Below are 13,673 nucleotides of genomic sequence, written 5' to 3'. Positions count from 1 at the left end.
CTCTTACCATAATATGTTACGTTAACATACCAGGCACCTTCTCAGTTGGTTATTTATGCGTCATATAACGTACACTTATTCAGCCTGTTGTTCACTATTCTTTATTCATTTGAAATTGCCTTTCAAATGTCTATTCTTGGTGTTGGATTTTATCAAATAAATTTCCCCCCAAAATGCGTCTTATACTCTAGTGCGACGTGTACGTGTTTTTTACCTTCTTTATTCCGCATTTTCGCCCGGTGCGACGTATACTCCGGAGCGATTTATAATCCGAAAATACGGTATTTGAAAATGTTAATCAAGTTTGGGTCGATTTACGTTTTCTGCGACAAAACAGTTTATTTTTGGAGAGAATAAGCACAAATGGGCAAACTAATTTTATATCAGAAATCTGTGAATGGGTGCAAATGCTGAATCGCTTTTAGGCGAGGATCCACTACATGACTACAGAGCACAGTTCTAAACATATCTAATGACTACAGTAATTCTCTCAGCATCATCATTTTTGTAAATGCTGAACGTTTGATGTGTTCAGTTTTCACTCCCAGATGAACTCCTCATTAAACCGTGTTTCCATCACCAGCCGGCAGAGCACAGACAGCACGTCCCTCACTAATATTTATCATTTATGACCTCACCCTGGGCGGGGTTTTTTTTTAACAAAGCTCTGACATGCCTCAACATACCGATGCTAGCCAGCGGCTCTGAAACACGATGACTGGACAAGAAGCTTCTGTGGCAGGTAGCCATTTGCCATTTGCTTACGATGATTAGTGAAAGCACCAGCTTGTGTTTATAGATTTGTTTTTGCTCTATTTTCATGTTGGCCGTATGTTAGTAATGACAGCAGATGATCACCATTGACTAGGTGGTCTGTTGTCCATCTGAGCATCCAGTGTCACTATGGCTTTACTTCTTTGGCCTAGTTATCATCTGTCATTATTCCTAATGATTAGCATTGTGGCCAATAATCAACACGACTCCCATGAACAATGCACAAGTGCTACTTTTGCTGTCTGACCTCGGCGTGTACTTACCCTCCCCCACCCTATGAAACTTGACGCTTTATTTAGGTCTTTGGCGTGTGGGCGACGGAAGTCCTTGTTTGTCAAGATTGAAAAGCACTAAAGAGGAAGTGGAGCAGAAGCTGACGAGTGTTTTCAGCTGATTGGGAGTTGCGATGAATACGTCAAAATGTCCCTTGCACTGTCCCGTCTTCGTCCGCCGCTTCAGTAAATTACGCTATCTGTTCGCTGCTTCTTGTTTGCTCAATCAACTGGCGATGTTTGGCCTCACAAAAAAAAAAGTGACGCTATGTCTCCCGTCAGGCTTTGGTGTCTTGTACAAGCAATACTGGGGTATTATGACAACACATGCATGTATTTACCATGACTCATGTTGTCTTCTGCTTTGTGTTTTTCAGTAGAGGAGTTGTCCCTGCTGGATCTTTACCAGTCGCTCACAGGCCGTCCAGGTCCTTGATGACAAGGTATGTCAACACACGTTTATTGATTTAATTTAATTAGCTAAATCTACATGTAAAGATGTATCGGTTCTTGTAAACAAATACCAGTTTTTCCCATACATGTATACAATATAGTATTCTGTAGCAAGAAGTTCAAGTTAATGTAATTATTTTTTTATGTGTGTACGTGCGCACGCTCCACAGCTGCATAGCGAGCTTTCCACCACGCCACGGCTCTTCATGTTTGTCTTTAGGGATACACAATATTTTTTTTGAGCTGATAACCGACTGCTTTATAAGACTAACACTTAAGGCTGGGTGATATGGCCTTTTTTTAATAACTCGATATTTTTAGGCCATATCGCGATACACGATATATATCTTGATATTTTGCCTTGGACTTGAATTAACACTTGATGCATATAATCACAGCAGTATGATGATTCTATGTGTCTACATTAAAACATTCTTCTTCATACTACATTAATACATGCTGCTTTTAAACTTTCATGCAGAAAAGGAAATCACAACTAAGTCAATTGACCAAAACTGTATTTATTAAACAGTTATTAAGCAGCGGCACAAACGTTCATTTCATTTCCAAAACAGAAAGTGCAAGATTGTCAGAGAAGTCCTAAGTGTCAAATAAAAATGAGCTGCATCATAGGAAATCAAATAGTGTTCGTCCTTCGCTATGTGGTAGGTTACTACGGACGTTATTAAATTAAATTTTTTTCATATGGTGTTGATGTGGAAATGTTTGCCTCGACATTTCGATGGTGTGGGCGTGTCGCACCGAACGGAGGTGTTGAGGTGCGAAGTAAGTACTCTTCTATCTGTAGCAGGTCACTTTTCAATTGATGCTACATATTAGCAGTAATGCTGCTTTTTATAGCAACGCTTGTGCCGCATTCTTGACTTATTACCGCCAGAGGATGGCTGTTTTTCTTGGGAATTATTTTTTCTTTCATTCGCACCTTCTTTCTCTCGTATTACCACTCGCACGGCTCTGCTAGCACCACAGCTAACGTTACCCATTCTGATACCTCTCTGCTCCACGTCGGCGTACACGTAAATGACGTATGGCGTAACGTATGTAAGTAGGTTTGCTTTCTGTCTGTGAGAAGGAGAGACAGGAAAGAGCAAGGAGAGCCTGTAGTGTAATGCCCGCAGCTAAAAGCAACTGCGTGAGAAAGTACACTCCAGGGTTTCCCACACATTCATTTATTTGTGGCGGCCCGCCACGAAAGAATTTCGGCCGCCACAAATAAAAATAAAAAAACAATTTAATATTTTTGTTCTGGCTTTTGACTCGCTTGACCGCTCATAAAAGCAATGGGACTGTCTGTGAATGGAGCTTGTAGTTAGTTACATATTATATAAATATGTAAATATTATATAAATATGTACATAAAGTGTTGTAATTATATTCCAACTCAGCGTTCTTCTTGGTCATCGCCGCCGCCGCTGCCAACCTCATCGCCGCCCGACCACACCACCACAAATAGATGCCTGACCTGTGGGAAACACTGTACTCGAATATCACGATATAGTCATTTTCTATATCGCACAGAGACAAACCCGCGATATATCGTGCATATCGATATATCGCCCAACCCTACTAACACTGATAAGTTATTTATATCTATTATTTTTCAAATGTAGTTTATGCACTCCTGAGGGTAAGAAACACTCAAACAAACGTGGATTTGACAAACTGAAGCTGTGGATTTGTCCTAACAAAATACGACATAATTACTGAGGTAGGGCTAATATCACGTCCATAAATCATAAATTAATCTCATCTATCAGTGTGTGCAGGAGTGTGATGATCAGTCGTATTTTGCTACCATTCATACATCCGAGAAATAGTGACGGTTTAGAAGTACAAATCATGGCTACAGGTGGTCGGCTGCCGAGAGGTTTAGTGTCTTCAGCGATGTTGGGAGCGGTGTCTTCTGCATCTCTGTCAAGTGTATCACTGAATTAGCTCTATTGTTTTATCTCTGATCTGCTTGCGATGGTGTCTTGCCGTGGGGGGAAGCAATCCAGTTTGTCCGGGTACTTTTCTATCACGCCTTGGCGTCCATGATTGACAGTTTCGCCTGCTTGGACATACACACAAATCAAATGGAAGAAAGCGATGGCCTGTCTTCCTCTTTCAATGCCCACCTGAGCGGGCAAGTTGCTCCGCTAATGAAAAAAGCGACGAGGCTAGCTATTTGCTAGTGCATTGCAATGCGATTGTTTTATTTCCAGGAAGAAAATTAAGATCACCTTGGCCCTAGAATCGTCTTTAGCAGGCTTTTTGCACTTTTCGGACATAGCCGCCATGAAAATTATCAAAAAAATGTATTTGCGGCTTACTTCCAGGGTGGCTGTTGAGGTTTGATGGCTAGTGGGTTTTTATGCTTTCCCGCGTAATGTTAGCTGGGTATTTCGTGCAGGCAACTCACCCACGACTGACAGAAGCCATGTTTGTCTACGCTGGGACTGAGCCATTTGGCTGAAAACTGTGTCACAATATACTGCAGGTGTTTTATATGGGTCGATATTGATCATTATTGATATTTTTATGACATATCGAAAATAAGGACCAGGAGAAAAATATATTAAATGTAAACATTTTTATATAAAATATAATCTTCCTCTGGTTATAATTATAAATTCCTCAGCTGTCAAGGCAGAATGGAACGGAAATGTCAACACAAGCATGGAAAACACTCAATGTAAACAAAATTCTAAAGTCACATTAAAAACTTAATACTAACCTCCTAGAATTAAAGTGCAAAAATAAGGAATACGTAAGAAATCCTTAAGTGTAACTAAATAGTGTAAAGAGAAAATGTTAACATAGAAATACCTGAGAATAACTACTCTCTGCAGGTTTAGTGCCAGTGTTCTGCCGAATTTAGAAGTTTCTTTGAAAAAAGCCACTAGTTGCATAAATTGATAGTAGGGTCTATTTAATTACGCAGTCTCAGAAAAAAAATGCAAGTTTGAGTTTCGGAATGCCGATTTAGATATCAAATAATGCTCCCACTCTAGAATTGCAATTACTACCTTCTTCAATGAGGTTATGTTTTCGACAGCTTTACTCTGTCAGTTAATTAGCAACTTAAGTAAGTTTCTATACCAAAGACTATAAAAATGGAACCCATTACCTCCCTGCTTGGCTCTCAGCATTAAAGGTTGGAATTGGGGGTTAAATCACCAAAAATGATTCCCGGGCATGGCCACCGCTGCTGCCCACTGCTCCCCTCACCTCCCAGGGAGTGATCAAGGGTGATGGGTCAAATGCAGAAAATAATTTCGCCACACCTGTGTGTGTGACAATCATTGGTACTTTAACTTTAAATGCCGATCTGTGAACTTCCTCACGCTGTATTTGTTTACCTGCTTACTGGGGGTCACTATACAATTTGAACTACTTTACACTGTAAATGTCTATGACCAGCGTCCAAAATCCGACCTGCGTGAAGTCCAAAAAAAAATAAAAATAATTATACTTATGTATATATGTATTTTTTTTAATTATTTTTTTTAATCTGTTCTTTCCAATTCATTTATTATCGCTTGTTACTCTCTGGGCCTCCTAGCCACTCAGGCAAATCATATTAAAAATGCATTTTCCCATCGATAACGTGACATTGCGCCGCAGGCGAGCGCGCGACTCAAAAAGTTTGGGGATCCCTAGTCTAGGGCAAGTTAGGGGTGCTCAATGTGTTTACTTTTGTTTTGGAACAATTTCCCCTGTGGATCATTAAAGTTTGTCTAAGTCTAAGTTAAAAAAAAAAAAAAGTTTATGAATGCGCTTTTTGATAACATCATTCCTAAAATTGACTCAATAATTAATAATTGCTTCAATTGCAACTTTAACACATTGACACTATATTTTCACAAACTCAGGTATTTAACCACACAAAACATTGCAGTGTTCACGTGTCTAAAAATGTGAAATGTAAATGTAAAAAGGTGATAGCAGTTCAGTCTGCTACACTATGCGTGTATTTGTGTCAATGATAGTCCAAACCCTTACACACCCAAAGCTGTAAACCTGGAGGAAAAACACTGCATATGTTACACTCGAGACTGTGTCCAGAAGTGCCAATAGCATGAATCACTGAATCGGATGTGTAACTGAGCCTTACTAGGACCCCAATGCAAATGAAGTTTAACGACCAAAGTGAAAATAAATGACTACTTCTGCACCTTTATTTGGATTTGCAGAAAATTCCTTGGACACTCTACAAAGTGTTACGAAATTGTGTTACACATTTTTGTGTAACCCAGCAAAATATCTAACTATAATCACAAGGGAAATGCTAACTTTTGACTTTCTGTGTTTTGAGATCTCTTGCCTGGAGTTCTCCAAAGTTTATTAAAAAAAAACCACTTGTACACAAAAGCCATAGAAAAATGAAACTGGAGAATTAAGAAAAATAGTGTGTGGGAATGTGGCTTGCTTTTCGTGACAGTCCTGCCTGAAGCAGCATTTTTCTTCTCAGGAAAACGATGTAGTCCGAGTAGTAAAAGAGACAACAGGAGGGCCCTACCTGGTTGTGCTGGAGGCCCGCTGACATGATGCACCTGCCAAACTAGCTCCAAGTACACTGGGCGTCTCGTTTCAGCCCCCAGGTGACAAATAGCTGCTTGGTGTGGGCTTCGTTGTCCTGTAAGCCCACAGAGGCTGTGACAGCCAACAATTCCAGGGTTGGTGTTAACTTGTTTTTAAAGGCTACAAATACCATTTTCGTCCACGCAAAAATTCTTGCTGCTTTGGGAATAATCCCGTTCATTGTGACTGCTCACCACAAATAAAGCGATGGTACAGCCACCATGTTGATGGTGATGCTTACGCACAAGTGTTAGCTTCCAGTCTGCTTGTTAAACCAACTTACTAGAAGGAATCAAGCTACCAAAAATTAATTCTGGGTGCATCTCATTATCCAAACCAGTTGAGAGTAAATACAGTAGGTTTACCACACTATGTCCCAGTAGAGCTTTTGATTAGTTCAAATTAAAAATCACTTGTCACTAGGGCTGGGCGATATATCGATATACTTGATATATAGCGGGTTTGTCTCTGTGCGATATAGACAATGACTATATTGTGATATTCGAGTATACGTTCTCACGCAGTTGCTTTTAGCTGTGGGCATTACACTACAGGCTCTTCCCACTCTTTGTTGTCTCTCCTTCTCACAGCCAGCAAGCGCACCTTTTTACATACGTCACATACGTATACGCCCTTGCGGAGCAAAGAAGTATCGGCATGGGTAATGTTAATGTGGTGCGTGTGGTGATACGAGAGAAAAGAAGGTGCGCATCTGGTACCAAATGAAGGAGGAATTAATTCCCATGAAAGACAGCACAGGGTCCATCGTCTGGCGGTGGTTTGGCTTCAAGCGGGAATATGTCAAACAAACAACCGTAATTTGTCAAGTGTGGGGCAAAAGCGTTGCTACAAAAAGGAGCAATACTGCTAATATGTAGCATCATTTGAAAAGTCACCCGCTAGAGAATGTAGAGTGCTTACTCCACATATCAACATCTCCATTCGGTGCCACACCAACAAAAGCTGGAGGCAACCATTTCCACATCAACACCATATGAAAAAAATAGTCAACAACATAAGGAGATAATGTCCACAGGTACCTACCACACAGCGAACGACACACACTATTTGATTTCCTATTATGCAGCTTAATTGTTATTTGACATTTATTGAAATATCTTGTGTGACATCATGCACAAAAGTGCGCTTTATTTGTTTTAAACTATTGTAGTGGCGTTCTGTAACAAAAGTGCACTTTAATTTACGTTGTTTTGATATGTCATCTTGGTGACATCATGCTCAAAAGTGCACTCATAAAATAGAATAGAAAGTACTTTATTGTTTCCCGGGGGAAATTCAGCACCACAGTTAACTCACAATAGGCAATAATTATAATAAATAATATAATATACATCATATATATCAGTGGTTCTCAAATGGGGGTTCGCGTACTCCTGGGGGTACTTGAAGGTATGCCAAGGGGTACGTGAGATTTTTTAAAAATATTCTAAAAATAGCAAGAATTCAAAAATCCATTATAAATATATTTATTGGATAATAATTCAACTAAATATGAATGTAAGTTCATAAACTGTGAAAAGAAGAAAATGTAATATTCAGTGTAGACAGCTAGATTTTTTGTGGACATATTCCATAAATATTGATGTTAAAGATGTCTTTTTTTGTGAAGAAATGTTTACAATTAGGTCGATGAATCCAGATGGATCTCTATTACAATCCACAAAGAGGGCACTTTAAGTTGATTACTTTTATGTGTAGAAATCTTTATTTATACTTTAATCACTTGTTTATTTTTCAACAAGTTTTTAGTTATTTTTATATCTTTTTTTCCAAATAGTTGAAGACAGACCACTACAAATGAGCAATATTTAGCACTTTTATACTATTTAATAAATCAGAAACTGATGACATAGTGCTGTATTTTACTTCTTTATCTCTTTTTTCAGCCAAAAATGCTTTGCTCTGATTAGGGGGTACTTAAATTAAAAAAAAATGTTCACAGGGGGTACATCACTGAAGAAAGGTTGAGAACCACTGATATATATATAATATATGAATAATATGAATATATTCTACATTTAAGTGCAGTCAAGAAGGAACATATGCATTATACAGTCTGATAGCTGTCGGTATGAAGGACCTCCTTTGTCGTTCCTTGTTGCATTTTGGGAGTCTGAGCCTTCCACTGAACGTGCAATTTCTCTCCGCAAGGTCCGAGTGTAGTGGGTGGGAGGTGTTGTCCATAATGGCTAGGAGTTTTGCTAGACTTCTTCTCTCTGACACCACCGCCAGAGAGTCTAGCTCCACTCCCACCACGTTACTGGCCTTCTCTACCAGCTTGACCAGTCTGTTTGCATCCCTCACTCTCAGCCCGCTGTCCCAGCAGGCCACGGCATACAAGAAGGCGCCCGCCACCACCGACTCGTAAAACATCTTCAACATCTTTGTTCAGAAATTGAAGGATCCTAGCCTCCTGAGGAAGTAGAGGTGGCTCTGTCCCTTCTTGTAGAGTGCCTCAGTCTGTTTTGACCCATTCAGCTTGTTTTAAAATGTCTCTGGCAGTCTTGCACTTTCTGTTTTGAAATGACATGAATGTTTGTGCCACTGCTTAATAACTGTTTAGTAAGTACAGCTTTGGTCAATTTACTCAGTTGTGATTTCCCTCACTGCATGAAAGTTTAAAATGAGCATATAATAATGTATTATGAACAAGAATGTTTTCATGTAGACACATAGAATCATTATACTGGTGTGATTATATGCATCAAGTGTTAATTCAAAGCTAAGGCAAAATATCGAGATATATATCGTGATATGGCCTAAATATATCGAGATATTAAAAAAATGCCATATCGCCCAGCCCTACTTGTCACCATCTTCAGGACCTTACTGGGCAGTCACTAAAGTTCCCCGCCCTGCATGCCGCCACCCCCTTGTAGTCACACCCACCACTGTAGATTGGCATATCTGTGCCACAAGAATGAATGCTAGTATTATGTTTCAAGTCCTAGTGATGATAACAATATGGTTTCATATCTATGTGCGCTCTTGTATTGAAAAAGACAACATGTAGACTTTATAGCGGCGACAGGAAGTTCTGAGAGGGGTTGTGGTCTCAACAATAGCCGCTGTGCTTTCATTCATCTACATTTGATAGAAGTGTTGCCACGCTTGGCTACAAAGTGCCTCGTGATGTCTTCTTTCGTTTCACACTTGTTAGATTAAATAAGTTGTGCCAACGCAGAGCTGAGGTCAGCTCTTTACGCTAAGTGAGGACGGTCCGCTTTGTCACAGGAGAGACTCACATCTTCTGCCATGTGGTTAAAACAGCAAGTTGATTTTCTCACTAACAAATGCTGTCACCCCAGCTGGTATGTCCTAAAGCGGTTTCATGCTGTTGGTTGGTAGACCAAAATGACCATTAGTAACAAAGCTTTAGATGAACAAGGTCCTCTTCCACTTGGCAAGCAGCATTTGTCTGCATGAACGTGCTGCTGTGACCTCAATGTTGTGTAATGCTGCAATCTGCTTATTGAAACGTGAAGAAAACACACAATATACGTACCTTTTTACTCTGTTTTCGTTCCTTTTAAGAAGCAGTGTGTTCTTACATAAAATACATTACTCATTAAAAACCACAAAGCAGATGTTGTGCATCTGTCTTTTTCTTGACCATCTGTGATCTCCTGCATCACAAGCCCTCCGTCGCAGCCTTAAACGCTAGTAACGTGAAGTAGCTTCCTCATCAGTCTCGGTGGTTTCACTCTGACCGAACTCATATCTTTCTTGCATCTTTGAGTTCTAATGAATCAGTCAAACAAAGCTTAATACTAATGCAGTGCTTCTCAATTTGTTTGTTGCGCCCCCCAAGAAGAAGATAACATTTCGTGCCCTCTTATTCTTTGCAGCTACTAAAATCATCATTTGTCTATAAAATTGTTATAAGTATACATTTGCGGAATATTGTATCTTAAAATTAAAGAAAACAAAAAAAATGAAAGATATATATGTATATGTGTGTGTGTATATATGTATGTATGTATGTGTGTATGTATATGATATATATATATATATATATATATATATGTGTATATATATGTATGTATATACATTAAACAGTTTCAAGTCAACTCATGCTTAATTTATTACAACATTGGCAAAGCCTGTAGTTGATTTTTGTTATGTAAATGTTATATTTGTATCAACATGTGATAGCAGGGACCCTGCCATTCAAAACTATTACTAATGATTAATGTAACTATAGCTGAGCTGCCACCTTATCGTGGTAGAGGAGTTTGCGTGTCCCAATGATCCAAGGAGCTATGTTGTCCGGGGGCTTTATGCCCCCTGGTAGGGTCTCCCCAGGCAAACAGGTTCTAAGTGATAGATCAGACAAAGAGCAGCTCGAAGACCTTTATGAAGAAGAAAAAGCATGGACCCAGATTTCCCTCGCCCGGACACGGGTCACCGGGGCCCCCTTCTGGAGCCAGGCCCGGAGGTGGGGCACGATGGCGAGCGCCTGGTGGCCGGGCCTGTTCCCATGGGGTCCGGCCGGGCACAGCCCGAAGAGGCAACGTGGGTCACCCCTCCAATGGGCTCACCACCCATAGCAGGGGCCATAGAGGTCGGGTGCAATGTGAGCTGGGCGGCAGCCGAAGGCAGGGCACTTGGCGGTCCGATCCTCGGCTACAGAAGCTAGCTCTTGGGACGTGGAACGTCACCTCACTGGGGGAAAAAGAGCCTGAGCTAGTGCGCGAAGTGGAGAAGTTCCGTCTGGATATAGTCGGACTCACTTCGACGCACAGCAAGGGCTCTGGAACCACTTCTCTCGAGAGGGACTGGACCCTCTTCCACTCTTGCGTTGCCGACAGTGAGAGGCGACGGGCTGGGGTGGCAATTCTGGTTGCCCCCCGGCTTAAAGCCTGAACGTTGGAGTTCAACCCAGTGGACGAAAGGGTAGCCTCCCTCCGCCTTCGGGTGGGGGGACGGGTCCTGACTGTTGTTTTTGCTTACACACCAAACAGCAGTTCAGAGTACCCACCCTTTTTGGGTACACTCGAGGGAGTACTGGAAAGTGCTCCCCCGGGTGATTCCCTTGTCCTACTGGGAGACTTCAACGCTCACGTTGGCAACGACAGTGAAACCTGGAGAGGCGTGATTGGGAAGAATGGCCGCCCGGATCTGAACCTGGGTGGTGTTTTGTTATTGGACTTTTGTGCTCGTCACAGTTTGTCCATTACAAACACCATGTTCAAACATAAGGGTGTCCATATGTGCACTTGGCACCAGGACACCCTAGGCCGCAGTTCCATGATTGACTTTGTAGTTGTGTCATCGGATTTGCGGCCTTATGTTCTGGACACTCAGGTGAAGAGAGGGGCGGAGCTTTCTACCGATCATCACCTGGTGGTGAGTTGGCTGCGATGGCGGGGGAGGATGCCGGACAGACCTGGCAGGCCCAAACGCATTGTGAGGGTCTGCTGGGAACGTCTGGCAGAGTCTCCTGTCAGAGAAAGTTTCAATTCCCACCTCCGGAAGAACTTCGAACACGTCACGAGGGAGGTGCTGGACATTGAGTCCGAGTGGAGCATGTTCCGCACCTCTGTTGTCGAGGCGGCTGATCGGAGCTGTGGCCGCAAGGTAGTTGGTGCCTGTCGAGGCGGAAATCCTAAAACCCCTTGGTGGACACCAGCGGTGAGGGATGCCGTCAAGCTGAAGAAGGAGTCCTATCGGGTCCTTTTGGCTCATAGGACTCCGGAGGCACTGGACAGGTACCAACAGGCCAAGCGGTGTGCGGCTTCAGCGGTCGCTGAGGCAAAAACTCGGACATGAGAGGAGTTCGGGGAAGCCATGGAAAACGACTTCCGGACGGCTTCGAAGCGATTCTGGACCACCGTCTGCCGCCTCAGGAAGGGGAAGCAGTGCACTATCAACACCGTGTATGGTGCGGATGGTGTTCTGCTGACCTCAACTGCGGATGTTGTGGATAGGTGGAAGGAATACTTCGAAGACCTCCTCAATCCCACCAACACCTCTTCCTATGAGGAAGCAGTGCCTGGAGAATCTGTGGTGGACTCTCCTATTTCTGGGGCTGAGGTCGCTGAGGTAGTTAAAAAGCTCCTCGGTGGCAAGGCCCCGGGGGTGGACGAGATCCGCCCGGAGTTCCTTAAGGCTCTGGATGCTGTGGGGTTGTCTTGGTTGACAAGACTCTGCAGCATCGCGTGGGCATCGGGGGCGGTACCTCTGGATTGGCAGACCGGGGTGGTGGTTCCTCTCTTTAAGAAGGCGGACCGGAGGGTGTGTTCCAACTATCGTGGGATCACACTCCTCAGCCTTCCCGGTAAGGTTTATTCAGGTGTACTGGAGAGGAGGCTACGCCGGATAGTCGAACCTCGGATTCAGGAGGAACAGTGTGGTTTTCGTCCTGGTCGTGGAACTGTGGACCAGCTCAATACTCTCCGCAGGGTTCTTGAGGGTGCATGGGAGTTTGCCCAACCAGTCTACATGTGCTTTGTGGACTTGGAGAAGGCATTCGACCGTGTCCCTCGGGAAGTCCTGTGGGGAGTGCTCAGAGAGTATGGGGTATCGGACTGTCTTATTGTGGCGGTCCGCTCCCTGTACGATGAGTGCCAGAGCTTGGTCCGCATTGCCGGCAGTAAGTCGAACACGTTTCCAGTGAGAGTTGGACTCCGCCAAGGCTGTCCTTTGTCACCGATTCTGTTCATAACTTTTATGGACAGAATTTCTAGGCGCAGTCAAGGCGTTGAGGGGTTCCGGTTTGGTGACCGCAGGATTAGGTCTCTGCTTTTTGCAGATGATGTGGTCCTGATGGTTTCATCTGACCGGGATCTTCAGCTCTTACTGGATCGGTTTGCAGCCGAGTGTGAAGCGACCGGAATGAGAATCAGCATCTCCAAGTCCGAGTCCATAGTTCTCGCCCGGAAAAGGGTGGAATGCCATCTCCGGGTTGGGGAGGAGACCCTGCCCCAAGTGGAGGAGTTCAAGTACCTAGGAGTCTTGTTCACGAGTGAGGCAAGAGTGGATCGTGAGATCGACAGGCGGATCGGTGCGCCGTTTTCAGTAATGCGGACGTTGTACCAATCCGTTGTGGTGAAGAAGGAGCTGAGCCGGAAGGCAATCTACGTTCCCATCCTCACCTATGGTCATGAGCTTTGGGTCATGACCGAAAGGATAAGATCACGGGTACAAGTGGCCGAAATGAGTTTCCTCCGCCGTGTGGTGGGGCTCTCCCTTAGAGATAGGGTGAGAAGCTCTGCCATCCGGGAAGAGCTCAAAGTAAAGCCGCTGCTCCTTCACATCGAGAGGAGCCAGATGAGGTGGTTCGGGCATCTGGTCAGGATGCCACCCGAATGCCTCCCTAGGGAGGTGTTTAGGGCACGTCCAACCGGTAGGAGGCCACGGGGAAGACCCAGGACACGTTGGGAAGACTATGGGAACGCCTCGGGATCCCCCGGGAAGAGCTAGACGAAGTGGCTGGGGAAAGGGAAGTCTGGGGTTCCATGCTTAGGTTGTTGCCCCCGTGACCCGACCTCGGGTAAGCGGAAGAAGATGGATGGATGGATGGATGGATGGATAGCTGAAAAAATAGTACAATAGCAATAGGAGATA

The 13,673-nt window shown here is 43.5% G+C and overlaps 1 protein-coding gene across 9 annotated transcripts in view; it reads left to right on the top strand.

Annotated features, from left to right (window-relative positions):
- The window catches only part of erbin (erbb2 interacting protein), a 117,597-nt gene that overhangs the window by 27,102 nt on the left and 76,822 nt on the right, over window positions 1–13,673 (top strand). For all 9 annotated transcript variants that reach the window (XR_009807796.1, XR_009807799.1, XR_009807798.1 and 6 more), the window contains exon 2: window positions 1,424–1,489. The gene's annotated coding sequence lies outside the window, so the exon portion shown is untranslated. The remainder of the gene's footprint in view (window positions 1–1,423; window positions 1,490–13,673) is intronic.

The sequence above is a fragment of the Nerophis ophidion genome, linkage group LG08 (genome assembly GCF_033978795.1).
Source record: "Nerophis ophidion isolate RoL-2023_Sa linkage group LG08, RoL_Noph_v1.0, whole genome shotgun sequence".
NCBI classification, from domain to species: Eukaryota; Metazoa; Chordata; class Actinopteri; order Syngnathiformes; family Syngnathidae; genus Nerophis; species Nerophis ophidion.
The sequence above is the reverse complement of the archived record's forward strand: the minus strand, read 5'-3'. Positions and strand labels throughout refer to the sequence as shown.